Source organism: Marmota monax, unplaced genomic scaffold (assembly GCF_021218885.2).
Source record: "Marmota monax isolate L192 unplaced genomic scaffold, Marmota_monax_Labrador192_F-V1.1 WCK01_AAM20220418_F8-fsc00002, whole genome shotgun sequence".
Taxonomy (NCBI): Eukaryota; Metazoa; Chordata; class Mammalia; order Rodentia; family Sciuridae; genus Marmota; species Marmota monax.
Genome location: NW_026693571.1, coordinates 39403959 through 39420387, shown reverse-complemented (window position 1 = coordinate 39420387; position 16429 = coordinate 39403959). Strand labels below are relative to the sequence as shown.

The window sequence follows — 16429 nt, the reverse complement described above, 5'->3', positions numbered from 1 at the left end:
GGAGCTTAATTCTTGAGGCTGCAGAGCCGTCCTGAAACCTAAATGTCTTCACCATTTTCCATCTACTTGGTTGGACGTGGATCACTGATTCTCCCTGTGCTTCAGTTTTATCATCTGTAGAATTTAGGGTCTGGATTTCAGTGATCCAGTTGGGTCCAGCCATGTTAGGATCCTAAGTTATTAATAGAGTCCTTGAACAGAGTCAGCAGAGATTGAGCCTCTGCAGAATGCTCTGTTCTCTGCAGGTTTCCACGTGTGACTATGATGTGTCACCTGTGCCAGTTCAGGCCTTTTAAAGAATGGAATTATTCAGTAATTAGCTGGTCCACCTCATGTATTTGAAAACTGTTGAGTGCTCTGACACTTCTTTCTTGTTGGTTGGATTATTCATCAGCCTCCAGGAAAGCACTTGATTATGTCTTGGGTTTGTTAACACAGTGCCATGGATATATCCACACCTCCTGTGCTGGCACCCCTGCATGAGATTCTCCACATAGGGAGCAATCCCTGATGGGGACAGTAGCATGTACCCCCCCCCCCCACCACCACCACCACAGAGTTCACTTGGTGGTTTTTCCTTGCCTTTTTGCACTCTCTGCCTCAGCAGATTTCTGCACTTGGCACCCTTGAGGTCTAAATTCTGAATTTATACCATTTGGAAATGAGCTTTAAATTTTGTTCCTCTGTTGAAATTAGGGATGTGACATGGTTATTACACAGAAGGACTGTGAATCTGAATCTGATTTCATTACATTGTATTAGAAGGCAAGCACTTACCTGGGGAGACAGCTGAGTGTAACTGACCTGTTAACTGCCACCCTCTCCCCTCAACTCCACTGCCCCCACTTTCTGCAGGTGACATATTTTGTTTTTAAATGAGATTGTGATCAAGAGAATTATCAAGACCCAGTGAGTTTTAAGAAAGCCCCTTCAGCTTACATGCATTCCATTTAACCTTGCTTTCCATGTCATTCTGTACAATACTGTGAAAGGACCCGGCTTCCTTTGATGATGGGAAGCATCTCTGCTGGCGGGATTGTGACGGTAACATCTGAGCAGCACCTGATAAAGCCCTCAGTGATCCACAGCCATGTCTTGTGACCCAAGTAAAAGTGCGTGTGTGCGATGACTAACAATGTGGAGCACGAGAGGAGGGTATACGGGGATGGGCATGGAGATGGGAGAAGTGCTTCTCTGGAATTAGGGGCGTCCTTTCATCAGTCCTGAGTCACAGAACAAGGAAAGCCTTGAAATCACCCGAGAGGCATCTGAAGTGATCTGGAATTGCCAAGAGGTGGCAGAAGAGCCAGTGTCTCTCCAGTACCTGTGATAGAACTGTTCGTGGGGTTCTGGAAGCAATACAATTCTGTTACTTCCAAATCCTCTCGAAATTCATGGCCCAGACAGTTGATCAGGAGGTGCTCTGCTGGTTCCCAGGTGCTTGATAAGCAATTGATCGCTGACAGTGAAGAAGGCTGATTGAGGTCATCATTTTCACACCCCACTCTTCTCATGCCCAGTCAGTGCCACTGCTGTGCAGTTTGGAAGATGAAGGTCACATTGTGTCCCCATTCTCTTTTGCTCTTTCATGAGACATTTGTCATAATCAAATTTATCACATTCTATGCTTTTGTAGCCATCTATAGGTTAAACGTGCACATGCCACACACACCACCTCTTCTGGTGACTCCTGTGGAACTGTCTTCATTGGACCAGTGCAGAAAAATTATGCCATCCAGAATGACTCATTTGTTCTATAAGACTCAGATTTGTATTGCCCACCTTAACCGGTAGAAAGGATGGGGCAATATTTCACCTAATATTTATAACTCTATCAAAAGAAATCACATCTTGTTTTGCTTTTGCAGAAATGGTTGTAATTATATGTAATTACCCTGTTGTACTCTGCTTTTTCTTTCCTCTTTTTGTTATAAATGACATTTTCTCATTTTTTTTTATAAACTTGTAAAATTTATTCATAGCAGACAGAATTGTGATTAAGTAAATTGTGTGCTAGTGGCAAATTTACTTGACCGTTCCTCTGGCATTCAGTGGATTCCAGTTTTCAGATGTAAGTGTGGCATGCTGTAGGTGTAGTGTAGTCTTCTCTAGCTTTTGGAAGTTTTCTCTAGCTTGCACCTGTCGTGATGGTGAATCCTTGTGATTTCACTTCACATTTACATTAGCTTCTGCTTCTCACATCTCTGTTGGGATGAAGTATTTTAGATGTTCTGGTTTCTGGCCTGGGCCCTTCTAGCTTTGGCTCACTGCATTTCTATCAGGCAGGGTGATTTCCCAGCTTGCTTCTCCTCAAACTCATGTTTTTTTGGTTGTTCACTGAGGATGAAGATGTGGGTTTGTGTTGTGAAACTGGGCTTGCCAGCTAGGCCCAATGACGTGAGGTGCCTGTCTCAAATCAAATGCCAGTGGGGTGGCCAAAAACCACATTTTCAACCATCGGTGTGTAGAGAGGTCAGGGGTATCAGGGAATATTTTGGGAGCATTGCCTATTTTTGGAAAGTAGTTTATAAAGTCATTGTGGCCACTTGTTCGCTATTTTATATTGTCATTCTCCTCTGCATGTGATGCTATCCATCCATGGATGTGAATTCATTTAGTTTCACATTTTTTATCTTCTTCTGAGAGAAACGCATAATTACTTGACATCTGTTAGAAGATGTTACTTTCCCCTACCCAGCAGGGTTTTCTCATTTTTGGCTAGCATTCAGATTTGTAAATAAAGATTTGCTTTTCACTTATTTCTTATGATGAAGGCAAAGGCGGTGTGGAGAGAATTGACTCAATGCACAACAAACAGTGAAAAATGGGAGGGGGGAGGGAAATGGGGAACCGTGGACTGAGTCTCTTCATTTAGTTAATGATCGTGGGACTTTTTTATTCCTTTCTGTAGATTCTGAAAGTCACCTTCTGTGGGTTCCTGTGAGAGCAGATGTTGGGGAGGTCTTCCACACTCCTCTGAGGAGGGAGATCAACAGACAGCACCCAGCCGGGGGCTCTTGAAGGGAGCCGTCACAGGTACGCCTGCCTTTATTACACACCAATGTGAGTCTGGAATGTTCAGTGATATACTTGAAAAGAATCCTGCTTGCACTTTCACATCCGAGTGAACATCATCATGTTCAAAACAGTGTTTTGAACGGTCTGACCTCGATGTTCTACTCAAAGCATTTTGAAAACATTTCTTTGGGAGGTGCCTCTTGGTCCTCTGGGAGCATCCTCTTAAGCACCCCGTTTTCTGTGGAGGCATCTTTCAGCCCTGTAAGGGGGTTTCCCGGAAATAGCCTCAAGTCATTTACAGGTAGGGCGATGCACGGGGCACTCTGATTTGATCAGAACCAAGAAGGCAGTAGCGCAGGGAAGCCAGGATTCTTTTTGTAATTTGAGTGAGTACTCGAGGGTGTACACCCTCTACCCAAAATTAGTTCTAAGAGTGAGTCAGAGTTTTAAACACTGATAATGTTATTAAAATAAGTGATTATGTTGTGTAGTTTATAGAGGCATACTTATTTGAGTGCATAAATGTTGATATTCTTTCTTATTAAAGTCAGGCAGTCCAGTCTCTCTCTCTGCCAATGTTGTAGAAAGATTCCTGGGCTACTCAGGCCAAACAGGATGAGAGCTAAACTTCCTTAGAGGTATGCCTTTAAGGCTTTATAATTTGCCTCTTTTAAATGATCCCCCATGGGTATTTTGCAGTGTTTCTCCAAGTATAATGAGAGTACTTGTTAAAAATTCACATTAAAAATTTCAAATTACAGGTTTGGGGGTATAGCTTTAGTGGTAGGGAGCATGCTTAGTATGAGCAAGGTCCTGGGTTCATTTCCTAGCACCAAAAAAAAAAAAAAAAAAAAAAAGAAGGAAATTCCTATCTATTGTGTCAGAATTAGAATGGAAGCCAGGACTTGGGAATTAGCATTGTATAAGTAAGAAATCCCTAAAGATTGACACCTTTGGGGCAGTAAAATCAGCAGAACTGACATTCAACTCTCTGGTCTCTGAATGTAACTATTCTAGATACCTCCTATAGTATTTCTCTTTCTGTGTCTGGCTCATTTCATTTAGTATAGGTCCACATGTTATAGCATGCGTCAGGATTTCCTTTCTTTTTCAGGCCAAATAATATTCCATTGTAAGCGTATACCCCCCCTTTTTTTAAAAAAAAAAAGCATTCTTTTTTTAATCTTTATTTTATTTATTTACTTATTTTTATGTGGTGCTGAGGATCAAACCCAGTGCCTCACATTTGCTAGACAAATGCGCTGCTCCTGGGTTATAACCCCAGCCCCCGTATATTACATTTTGTTTATCCATTTATCCATCCATGGGCATATGGGTCTCTTCCACCCTTTGGTTGTGGTGAATAATGCTGCTATGAATATGGATGTACAAATAGGTCTTTGAGTCCCCACTGTCATTTCTTCTGGGTATCTAGAAGAGAATTGCTGGATCATATGGCTTTGGTTTTTGGGGAATCTCTGTCCTGTTTACCATTTTATATTCCCACCAACAGTGCAGAAGAGTCCCAGTTTCTCCATGTCTTTGCCAGTACTTGTTGTTTTCTCTTTACTTGACAGTAGACATTCTCATGGGCATGGGTGATAACTTGAGGTTTTCGTTTTCATTTCCCCAATGCTTTATGGTGTTGAATATTTTTTGATCTGTTTGTTGGTCATTTAATATCTGTTCAAGTTCTTTGACATTTAAAAAAAATCTTTTTGTTGTTATTGTTGAGTTTTCTATGTGGATATTTCCCTTATCAGACATGGTTTGCATAGATGTCCTCCTGTCCCATAAGTTGCCTTTGCAATCCATTACTTGCATCCTCTGATGCACAGAAGTTTTACGTTTTTTTAGAGTTTTAAAATTTTGATATAGTCCAATTTACTAATTTTTAAAAAATTTTTATTTTTAGTTGTAGATGGACACAATATCTTTATTTTTACTTATTTATTTTTATGTGGTGCTGAGGATTGAACACAGGGCCCCACTCACGTGAGGCAAGTGGTGTATCACTGAGCTACAACCCCAGCCCCAATTTACTTACTTTTACTTGTTGGTTGTACTTTTGGTGTCATATTGAACAAATTATTATCAAATCCAGTGTCACAAAGCTTTCTCTGTATGTTTTCTTCTAAGAGTTTTATTGTTTTATTTCTGAGATCCATTTTGAGGTAATTTTTGTATATGGTATAAGTTGAGGGTACAACTCATGCTTTTACATGTAAAAATGCCATTTTCCTAGCATTATTTGTTAAAGAGAAGTTCATACCTTCAAAGACAGTTTAGGGTAAGGAAAAGAAAAGCAGATAATTATAAATATCTATAGTATGTCTATGCAGAAATTCCCATGAATCCCTCTGTTTCTAATTAAGAAGGCATATCAGAAATAAAAGGGTATTGCACAAATTTGAAGCTTACCTTAGACTGAGATTTAATAACTATAAGTAGGTATGGCATTAAGTTTTATCTTAGTTATATGGTGGGTCATGACACTTTTTATTTATTTATTTTTGTTATGGGGGATTGAACCCAGGGATGTTCAACCACTGAGCCACATGCCCAGCTCTTTTAATTTTTTAATTTTGAGACAGGGTCTCGCTAAGTTGCTTAGGGCCTCACCAAGTTGCTGAGGCTGGTTTTAAACTTGTGATCCTCCTGTCTGGGCCTCCAGAGCTGCTGGGATTATAGGTGTGCACCATTGCACCTGGCCAGGTAATTTAATCCCAAATTAAATTTTGGATTTGATTTTGTTGAACTCTGAGGTTTGGTCTTAAAGTAGGGTGTGTGTGTGTGTGTGTGTGTGTGTGTGTATGTGTGTATCCCCTGTTACAGATCTTTTCCCAGTGAACTCTGACTAGTGACAGTTTTAGGGAGCATTTGTTTCAAGGCCCTAAGCAGAATCAACATTTTGATGGTAAAGAACAGCCAATAATGATTCCTGGGGCAAAAGTCTGCAGTTTCAAACCATTCACATGTCTTCATGGCACAAGCTGTTTGAAATGCGTGTTTACCTCTTAGCTCCAGAAAGTTTGTGTGTGTTGACCTGATGATACACTGGTTTTGAAAAGGTCACAACCCAAATATTGTGTCCTTAAGAATTAAGTTATGTTGGGACAGGCAGGAGGGTGTTGGGAATGTGGTGTGAAGGATGTAAAAGAAAATGTACATAATGAAGGGGAAAGCCAGGTCAGGAATACTAAGGAGGTAGCCTGGTGGGGACCCATGCTTATAATCCCTGATTTAGGCTCAGGCAAGAGGATCACAAGTTCAAAATCCAGCCTCAGCAACTCAGCAAGACCCTATTTTTTAAAAAAATTATTTTTAGTTATAGTTTGACACAATACCTTTATTTTATTTATTTATTTTTATGTGGTGTTGAACTCAGCGCCTAGCATGTACTGGGCAAGCACTCTACTGCTGAGCCACAACCCAGCCCTCTTTTTTTTTTAATTATTATTTTTTTAGTTGTAGATGGACACAATACCTTTGTTTAATTAATTTATTTATATGTGGTGCTGAGAATCGAACCCAATGCCTCACATGTGTTGGGTGAACGCTCTACAGCTGAGACACAACCCTAGCTCTGAGACCCTATTTCAAAATAAAAAAATAAAAAGGACTGGGGGTGGTAAAGTGATGGCCCTGATTTTAATCCTCTGATGAAAAGAAGAAAGGAAGGAAGGAAGGAAGGAAGGAAGGAAGGAGGGAGGGAGGGAAGGAGGGGGGGAGCAGGGAGAGAGGGAGCAGCAGAGGTGCCCATAGTTGCAGCTTGGATAATGACAGGCTCTAATGTCAGGCCTGTTACTGTCTTGGAGGAAATGATAGTGGATACTGGAGGTAGCGCAGCAAGAACCACGAGTGGAAAATGGCTTTGAAAATGGAGCCTGAAGGGTGGAGACAGTGTGATACAGTGTGAGCGACGGTCCTGAGGAGATGCTGTGTGGAATGCATCGCTGTGAATTTGGGATGTGCCACAAATAGCAGGGAGGTGGAGGCAACTGCAGATTTTCGGAGCTGTTGGGAGTTATGTGTCTAATGTACTGTTCCAGGGTTAGGAGCCGTCCCCATGAGAGAAGCACAGCGGTTACAGCAGCACCAGCGCCCTCTTTCTCCTGGATGCTGGGAATGTGCCTTGTGCAGAGGGGGGCCCAGCGTGTGCTCCTCTGTGCACCGCTGGCTGTGTGGAACCCCTGCGAAACCTTTTCCAGAGGTGGTTTAGAGTGACAGTCCAGCCTCAAGACTGGTTGGGGACCAGGTTTTCTGAGTAAATATGAAAGAATGGCCCCCACATGACTTAGGGTCCAATAGTTAAATCAGCTACATAACCATGTAAATATGAAATTTGTTCATTTTGTATGAACAGCTCTTTTCACAATTTCATTGACTTAAAAACCTACTTTCATAGACTTAGTAATCTTCTTTCTTTTGCAGATTTAGTAATTTTGTTTATTCAGTCATTTTTGACTCTGCTTATCTCATAACTCTTATAATTTCATTCTTAGTTTAGATGAGCACAGTCATTTTTGGGTATCCTTTTTTATTATTAACTCAGAAGACATTTGTTCCAAACCAGTCTTGATGTTAGATTTTTGTCTTTTCTAATTGATCAGAAAGTGTGTGTGTGTGTGTGTGTGTGTGTGTGTGTGTAAATAATTTATGTGTTGTTAGTTTTCTATTAATTTTTAACATCATTTCTGAAATAGCTTGCCTCATCTCTGTCTTTAAGTTTACAGGACCACACTCTGAGAGCTGAGACACAACCCCAGCCCTGAGACCCTTGAATAGCTCTTGTCAAGGCAGAGGTTCTCAAAGTGTGGTCCCTAGAGAAATGGCCTCAGCCTCATTTGGGAACTTGTGAGAAATGTAAATTTTGGGATAGAGCTCAGAAGCGTGTGTATGACAAGCCCTCCAGGTGATTCTGATGCCTGTTGAAGTTTGACAACTGTTCCTGGTGTATTCTTTAGCTTCTTCGTGCTTTTCTTTAGATCATTCTTTTTTCTCTAGCTTTTGATCCCCTGAGCAAGTAGATTAGGGGTTCTCAAATCTTGTGTGCACAGGAATCACCTGGTAAGTTTGTTTAAAAACATTTCAAGAAGCAGTGAATTTCTCCTGACTTTTTCCTAGGAAGAGTCTGAGAGTCTGATTCCATAGGTCTTAGGTAGACTGGGGTACCTGCATTTCAACAAGCTCTCCAAAATAGTTCTCATATCTAGGATCTAGATTAGATGAGTATCTCTCAGTTTCTTTCAAGTCTCAAGTTAATGTGATTTAAAATGGCTTTTTTGGGGGATTAGTAACTGAAAGCTTGAGGCTAGAACTTCATTTGTAAACCGCAGTTTGGATTCTTTTCACTGAAGCCAAGTTATGTTCTGATTTCTTTCTTTGAAAAATAGGATTTTTTCCTTATCTACTCAGATTACTATATATTTTTCTGAGGCTTATCCTCTTTGGTAAGACAGTTCACTCACTAATAGAGCATTCTGACCCTTGTGAACTTAAGAGATTTCACATGCAATTCTTGTAGGTAATTCATAAAATATAAACTTTAAACATGGATTCTAGGGAATGCCACTTTTTATTAAATGTATTTTTTTGCCCCTGTCTTTTATTTTCTGGGCTCTAAGTTTGTTCCCTATGAATGATGGCCCATTCCTCCATCTCAATGTCATTCATGTCTTTGGTTTTTCCTTTAGTTTTTATGGTCCTTCTTTGTCAGCACACTTGTTTGTGTGTCTTCCTCTCGTCTTTTGTCTCCTCCGTCCTTTTCCACTGTCTCTTATGAGTGGAGGAAATTCCCAGGTCTTTTCCCTTTGATGCTGGGAACTGAACTGGGGACTCACAGCTGTGAAGTGCATGCTGTGTCACTGAGCCACACTGTGGTTCTCCCAGCCCTTTTCTTGCGCCACATCTCACTTGCCTGTTCTTCCCATAGGCCAGCTTCTTCTGTCTGCCAGGCCCTTGCTGAGATGTCACCTTGACACCACTGTTTGTGTGGGTGCACCTAACTCCCACAGTGGTCTCCTGGATGTCCCATAGTCAGGTCAGGTAAACAGACCTGAAACTGAACTTGTCATTCTTCTCCCCTGGAATCTATGCTTCCCATTGTGCTCCCTGTCGTGGCAAATGGCGTCCTCAGCTGCCATTAACCACAGGTATTTCCTGCGTGCCAGATACCATTCTGTGAGCTTTCCTGCATCGATCACAAAACCCTTTGAGACAGATTCTGTTATTTTTGCCATTATTCCACAGATGAGGAAACTGAAGCACATAGATCACAAGTAATTTACCCAGGTCCCCACACTCTTAGTTGGTGGAGACGGGTAAGCAGGCTGTTTCCACAGCGTGTGTAGTCCCCGTTGTTGTGCTCTGCTGCCTGCCATTCTCAATTGCCAAGGCCAGAAGCCCAGTATTACCCTTTATTCACCACTCTCTTCCTCTCGGTGTATGTGGTTGGGTTTCTTGAGTTTGCCTGTGAACTCTCTCTTCAAACTATACTTCACTTCTCTGCAATCCATCATAAGAATTCTAGTCCGGTCCTCCGTCATCTCATATTTCCTTTACTGTAATTGGTGTCCTTTTTCCATTCACTTCTTTATTTTATGGCTGGAGTGTTGCTCTCCCCAGTGGTAAATCTGATCATGACAGTCCTCTGCATTCACCAGCTCAGCCCCTGTTCCACCAGTCACCTGTCAGGCAGCCCTTCCTTATCCACCTTGCTGTTGAACAAGCCCAGCCAATCCTGGGGCCAGGAATGTTCAAACAGTTGAGGAGTCTCACTGGAAGGCAAAGAGCTGGCAGGGGTCAGGTAATTCCTGGGAGATGCCTGACATTTTGGTGCATAGTCTTTGCCTCTTTTGGGCCTGGGCCTCTATTTATTGTGATAAAAGAACAATAAAAAAAAATCAGTGTCTAATCTGGCCCTGCGAGGAGGAGCCTATGTAACTCTGGAAGGCCCAGAAGAGTGCTTCCTCCATCCCACTCCGGAATTACGCTCTGGCCATATCCGACCTCTTTCCTTCCATAAGGGCATCATGAACTTTCTCTACTCCTGGGCCTTTGCACATGCTTGTCCTACTACCTGAATTCCTCCTTCCTCATTGCTCCTTTTGCCTGAGTACACACAAGTATCTCGTCTTTCATGTCTCAGTTTAAAGCTCATATCACCTGAGAAACCTTCTGTGATCCTGCTCACTTTTCCACAGGTTAGGTTCAGTGCTTTTCTGATATGCTACCACAGCAAGCACACCATTCTTTTAGTTCTGTATGACTCATTAAACTTTGTCTTAATCACCTGTCCATCTCCTTTATACCGTAAGCTGCATCTTAATTCATTCCTGTGTTTCTGTTACCCAACATAGGTGTTCAATAGGTACTGATAATATGAAAGAGTCTGTGAGTATTTTGGTGAGCCAAAAAATGTCTGCTGGTGTCATGTGCTTTCTCTAAAAGGTGATATATTGGAAAGGGTTATGTTCATGACTGAACCTGAACCCTAACCCTGGTGGATAGGGTTTGGTCACCATCACAAACAATGGATTGAGCAAATTAGGAAATTATTATTATTTTTTTAGTAAAGTAAGTATGGAACTAGGCTCTCCAGGGAGCAGAGTGGTTCTGTGGTTGTCAGCGACCCGGGTTCCCTCTGCCTCTGTTCCACCGTGTTGCAGTGTGAACCTTGTCCTCCTGTCTTCCTCTCTAGTGCCTGACTCTGGCCTCTGCAGGGCCTACTACAGGAGAGAAAGGAAAGGTCAGAAGGTAGCAGAGCTTGGCACAGTTCACATCCTGCCCACCGTCTCTCTGCAGCTCTCCTAAAGGCCTTAGAAGTGATTTCCCTGTCCTCACCAGGCAGAGGGCATCCCACATCACTTCTGGCCACAGGGAGGCTGGGAGGTGGAGGTTTTTGTCTGGCTCTTTGCTGTGCTTGTGAGGTTGGGTCTGTTACTAAGGCAAGGAAGACTGGAGTGGGAACCAGCATCTCTGCAGCACAGGTTGGGATGATTTCCAGCCTGTGCTTACAGATGGCTTTAGTGAATAGTTTGCAGATAAGTATGTTGCAGATTAAGTACCTTGTTTTTTAAAAAATGTATTATGTTGCAGATTAAGTACCTTGTTTTTTAAAAAATGCATTTGAAAGAAAGCTACCTTTTAAAAATATATATTTTGATTTTAGTTGATATCATAAATGTCATATATTTTGCAAACAGTTTGACTGACCAGCCTGCCTGCCTGCCTGTTTTCTTCTTAACTTTTTTTTTGTTTTGTAAAATCTACTGTACTAGCTACTTTGATATACTCAGTTAATTGTTATTAATCATTATAATCCTACTATGCTCTATAGAACATTGGTAGTTATTGTTCCTATCCAACTGCACCATTTACCTATTAAATAAATCATATTTCTATTCTATTCTTTATTTCTTTGAGGTCTATTTCTTTGGAAGCTATCCCCCCCTTTTTTCCTTTTTTATTGGGGGGGGGAGATTTTCTGGTGATCTTATATATAATTAACAATCTGACTATTTTAGGCATCTAACAAAATCTAAGTGATGACTCTATGGATATAATTTTTCTGGATATTTGTACTTATTGGTTTAAGGATATAGCTTCTTTAGGTTTTATTGAAATGTACCCAAGAATCTGCTGATGGCAGTGTAAGGTGCTAGAACACTTGGCAAAAGATTTGACAATACATGTCAAGAAATAAGGAATCTGTAATTTCTTCTGGTCATTCTTCTGTACAGATCCATCATAAAAAGCCAGACCTCCCCAAATTATTTGTATTAATTTGTTCACTGAAGAGCATTTCTGATAGTGAAAAATTGTAATAAGCTGAGTTCAATAATCAGGGAAGAGTTATAGTAGAGAATGAACTACTATTAAAATGGGATTTGGGGAAGAATTTAATGACTTGGGTTAATACTGGAGAATAGTAAATGGAAGAAACAAAAATCAACATTGTATACACACAAACACATTATGCTCTTGATTTTATAAAATTGATGCAATTTTTTAGAAAGTATAAAAGAAAGACTATAAAGAAATATATTAAAGCTTTAAAAATAGTTTATCTCTCATATGGTGCTATGAGAGATTTTTACTGTCTTATATATTTTCTATACTTTCTTGCAGTAACTATATATTGTTTTTATGATTTAAAAATGAGTTAAATTGGGTTGGGGCTGTGGCTCAGTGGCAGCACACTTGCCTTGCACATATGAGGCACTGAGTTTGATCCTCAGCACCACATAAAAATAAATAAAGACATTGTGTCCACGTATAACTAAAAAAATATTTTAAAAAGTGAGTTAAATTAAAAATAAAAAGTATGTCTGCTGTTTTGATGAGAAGCAGTTGCTTTGCAATTGAAGGTCTCAGTATCAGAGCTGATTTTGTGTTTCTGTGTGTTGGGATTTTGCAGGCTGCTTTCAAACTTCTGGGCTCACGCCATCCTCTCCCCACAGTCTCCTGAGAGCTGAACTACAGGCGTGTGCCATCACATCAACAAAAGCTGAAATTTTAATGTTGATATTTTCATCAAAGAGGAATAAGCCCATAGCAGATATATACGATTTGGGATCTACATATTAGACATGTTTTCCTGCATTGGTTTAGATGACCTTCTCTGGCCCCGCCCTGCCATAGTTCATACTTTACCTTATGGAATCTAGTAAATTGAAATAAATGAAAGTTTCTGGTTCCCCTTCTGCTGCCCCAATGGTGAATGTTGAAGCTGTTAGAAACAAAAGCACAGAGAGCTGAGATTCTCACACTCAGTAACTGTATCGTGGTACACCATTAAGCCCATGGTCAGTTTTAGCCTGTCGTCATTTCCAGCGTAATCCTGTTATTAATATAGAAGTACATATATGCTTTTAGAGGCAAAAGCTGAGAGAGTCGTGGTAGGTTTCATGTGATGGGCCCCTAACGAAGATAAGGTATCCCAATGACTTATTTCATTCAGGCCAGGAATAGATTAATTTTAGAAATGCATTTCAGAATGTTAGATAAGGAGAGAGAATATGAACAACATGTTAAGTATAAACCAAAACACTCTCAAATAAAAACAATAGTAATGACGAAACCAAACCCCTAAGTCAGCATTGAGGAATTGAGAGTTTTGGTATTTAAGAATAAGAATGTCAGGTTTAGGATTTATGGGCAAAGGGCAGATTTGTGGGAACATTTTAAAGCAGTGCTTTGAGAACAAGCATGCCTTCCTACTGTAAAAACGTGCTGTGGGTCCTGCCTCTAGTATCCCCCAGTTGAGTAAACAATATTGATAGAAAGTTATTAGACCTCTAGTCATAATTTTAATAAATATATATTTTGTCAAGTATGATATTATCTGCGTGCCATTGGTATCTATTTGAAAAGTGGTACTTGGTCTAAAATAGAATATGACAGATTATTGCCCATGGACCAAAGCTGGCCAGCCATCCCCATCCTTTTTTAATGGTCTATTAGCTCAGAAAAATTATCACTTTTTACGTGGTTGGAAAAAAAAAGAAGGGACAGAGAAGAATAAGCACAGAAAGTGCGCACATATCGCAAAGCCAAGAGTATTTTCTCTGTGGCCCATTGCCGAAAAAGCTTGCCAGCCCCAGGCCTAAAGCAGTGGTCCTCAACTGGGGCAGTGTTTGCTTCCAGGGAATATTTGCCCCTGTCTCGAGGCTTTTTTGATTGTTACAACTTGTGTGTGCGTGTGTTTGTACACGTGCGTGCATGCGTGTGCGTGCTGTTGGCCGTGAGTGGGCAGAGGCTGGATATGTTGCTCAACTTCCTAGGACAGGCAAAATGGTCCCCGAACAAAGAATTATATGATCCTAAGTGTAAACTTTCACCTTCACCAAATTTGAGTTAGGCTCCTCTGCTTCCTTTTCTTGACTTGGCCTGACTTCAGCCTGCTCAGCCAAGCTTCAGCAAGAGTCCTGCTAGTGAGAAGCCCCCAGCCTGGATGTCTGATTACATTTCTCATTTTCTGCCCTGGTTATTTGATGACTCTGGCCTGCCTTCATTGAGAATACCCCTAGCCCTGAAGTGTCTTAGTCCTTTTCTGTCCACTGGCCTCTCATTCTGCCCATTGATTCTAATCCCTACCCGTCTGGTTGTTTTCAGAGTTGGGCCTGATCTCTCTCCTTTGTTGTGATAATCTTGATTCTTATTGTAATAATGATGAACAAAATCTTCCTTACCAACTTAAAAAAAAAGTCTGCTTTTTTTCTTCTTCAATAATGTCAATAATGCAAAGGTTGAGAAACCCTAGTGTTTGGTACACATATAAATTTAGGGGTTACTTCTATAGAGGACTCTGCAGCAACCTCTTCCCCTCTGGGGATTGTTTGATAGGGAAGGGTGAGCAGCCAGCACAAATATGTCCTAAGAACAGTTGTCTCAAGGACTTGAAAGAGTCCATTTGTAAGTATATTTTAAAGATATTTTAGGCTTTGCAACATGCATACATTTGTATATACACTTTCTGTGTCTATTTTTCTGTGTCTTTTTAATTTACTCAGCTATTTTAAAATGCAAAAACTATTCTTAGCTGGTGGGCCATTAAAAAAAAAATAGAGGTGGCTGGTCAGATTTGGTCCATGGGTCTAGGTATGTAGCTCAGTGGTACAGCTTATGCATAACATGTGAGACACCATGGATCCAATTTCTAGTACCAAAACAAACAAACAGCCTCCCGTATCTAGAGTAGGGGAGGGCAGTCTGTATAGGGGAGGCTGTGCTGTGTTTGGCCCTGGTATCCTTGAAAGTGAAATAGTGTTGACTGTCTGTCTAGGGATGTCTTATGGAGCTCCCTTCCTCCCTAATGTTTTTCCTATCTGTTGGTAGCTTCATTAAAAGATGAAGCCTTACAATCTTAAAAGTAAAATGTTAACAAGCAAATGTGTGAGCTTCTTTAGACAGATTCAGAAAGTTATTAAGCAATAAATAGAAGGGATAACTATCCCTTTCCTGGTTCTCATTTTGCATGTGTTGGAGGAGAACAAGAGTGCATGTGGGGGCTGAAAATGTGTACTTATATTTTGGGGTAGAAGTTAATGAGGTTAGAATATTCACTGGTGGGTAGGAGACAAAAAAAAAAAAAAAAGGCTGAAGACAGTAAAACCTCCAAAGCTGCCATCTGACTCACTCTTCTTGTGTATCTGGACCCCGGACCACCACCACCACCACCTACCACCACCACCCACCACCACCAACCACCAACCACCACCAACCACCAACACCAGCACCACCACCACAACCCACCACTACCCACCACCAACCACCACCAACTACCAGTACCACCAACAACCACCACCACTACCACCCACCACCATCACCACCATTACCACCACTCCTCCTCTTCCTCCTCTTCCTCTTTCTCTTCCTCTTGCTGGGGATTGAACCTTGAGGTGCTTTTACCGCTGAACTACTTCCCCTTCCTTTTTAGTTTATTTTTTATTTGAGACAGAGTCTGCTAAGTTGCCAAGGCTGGCCTTGAACTTGCGATCCTCCTATCTCTGTTTCTTCAGTTGTTGGATTACAGGCGTGTACCACTATGCCCAGCTCAGATCTGCTTTTCTTCTGCCAGCTTGTTTCCTAAGAACTGGAACCCTAGTGGCTTTGATATCAGCTTCTGCTTCCTTCTCTGGGCAGGAAACTCTGCGTCTTGTGGCTTCCCTACTTAAAAGATCTTGCTCTTTTCCCTGAAGCCAGCTGTGCTCAGTTCGAGTCCTGCCTGGCTGACTTAACCATCCCTACTGCTTGTGTTCCTGGAGGTTCTACACCTCTGGTTTTCCTTAAGGCCCTAGTTTTCTTTGGCCATGCTCTAGAATGTGACCTTATAGAGTAAGCACAGCTACAGAGTGACCATGGAGTCCTTGTGCAAGCCAGTTGGAACTTAGCTCTGCATTCCCCTCTGTTCTCTTTGAGTTCAGTTTTCCCTCCATTTTCTTCTAGAACTTTTTCATTGTGAAGATTGAAGTCAGTAGAGCAAACCTTGCTACCGTTGAGAGGTTCAACTATTTTCAGGTAGAATCTTCGCAAAGTTAATTTATGGCTACTATGAGATCATTACAAGTGACTGCTTTAATGACTTGTAATTGCCGATATAGAAATGTCCAGGAGGACATGGAAAAATTTAAAAATTTATGCAGAGAAACGCGGGACCACACATAGAGATTTTTAATTAGCAGCTAAGGGAACTTTATGACCACTTTTCATTTCTTTAGGTTCCAGAAGGACTATTTGATATGCAAGCAACTCAATAAAAGAGACAACTTTCTGTTAAGTAATGGGGTATAACCTACTAATTTATTATTTGTTAATAATTGACATAGAAAAATCTGCCCTCACTACTGCCCCTGGATTGGATTGAGACCATCCATTCTCTTCAAGTAAAATCCTTTCAGTTAAAGAA

The 16429-nt window shown here is 41.1% G+C and overlaps 1 protein-coding gene across 1 annotated transcript in view; it reads left to right on the top strand.

Moving 5' to 3' along the window:
* Fhip1a (FHF complex subunit HOOK interacting protein 1A) overlaps nucleotides 1-16429 on the top strand; it is a 240637-nt gene that overhangs the window by 64438 nt on the left and 159770 nt on the right. Inside the window, exon 2 of the mRNA XM_046459225.2 lies at nucleotides 2912-3036. The gene's annotated coding sequence lies outside the window, so the exon portion shown is untranslated. The remainder of the gene's footprint in view (nucleotides 1-2911; nucleotides 3037-16429) is intronic.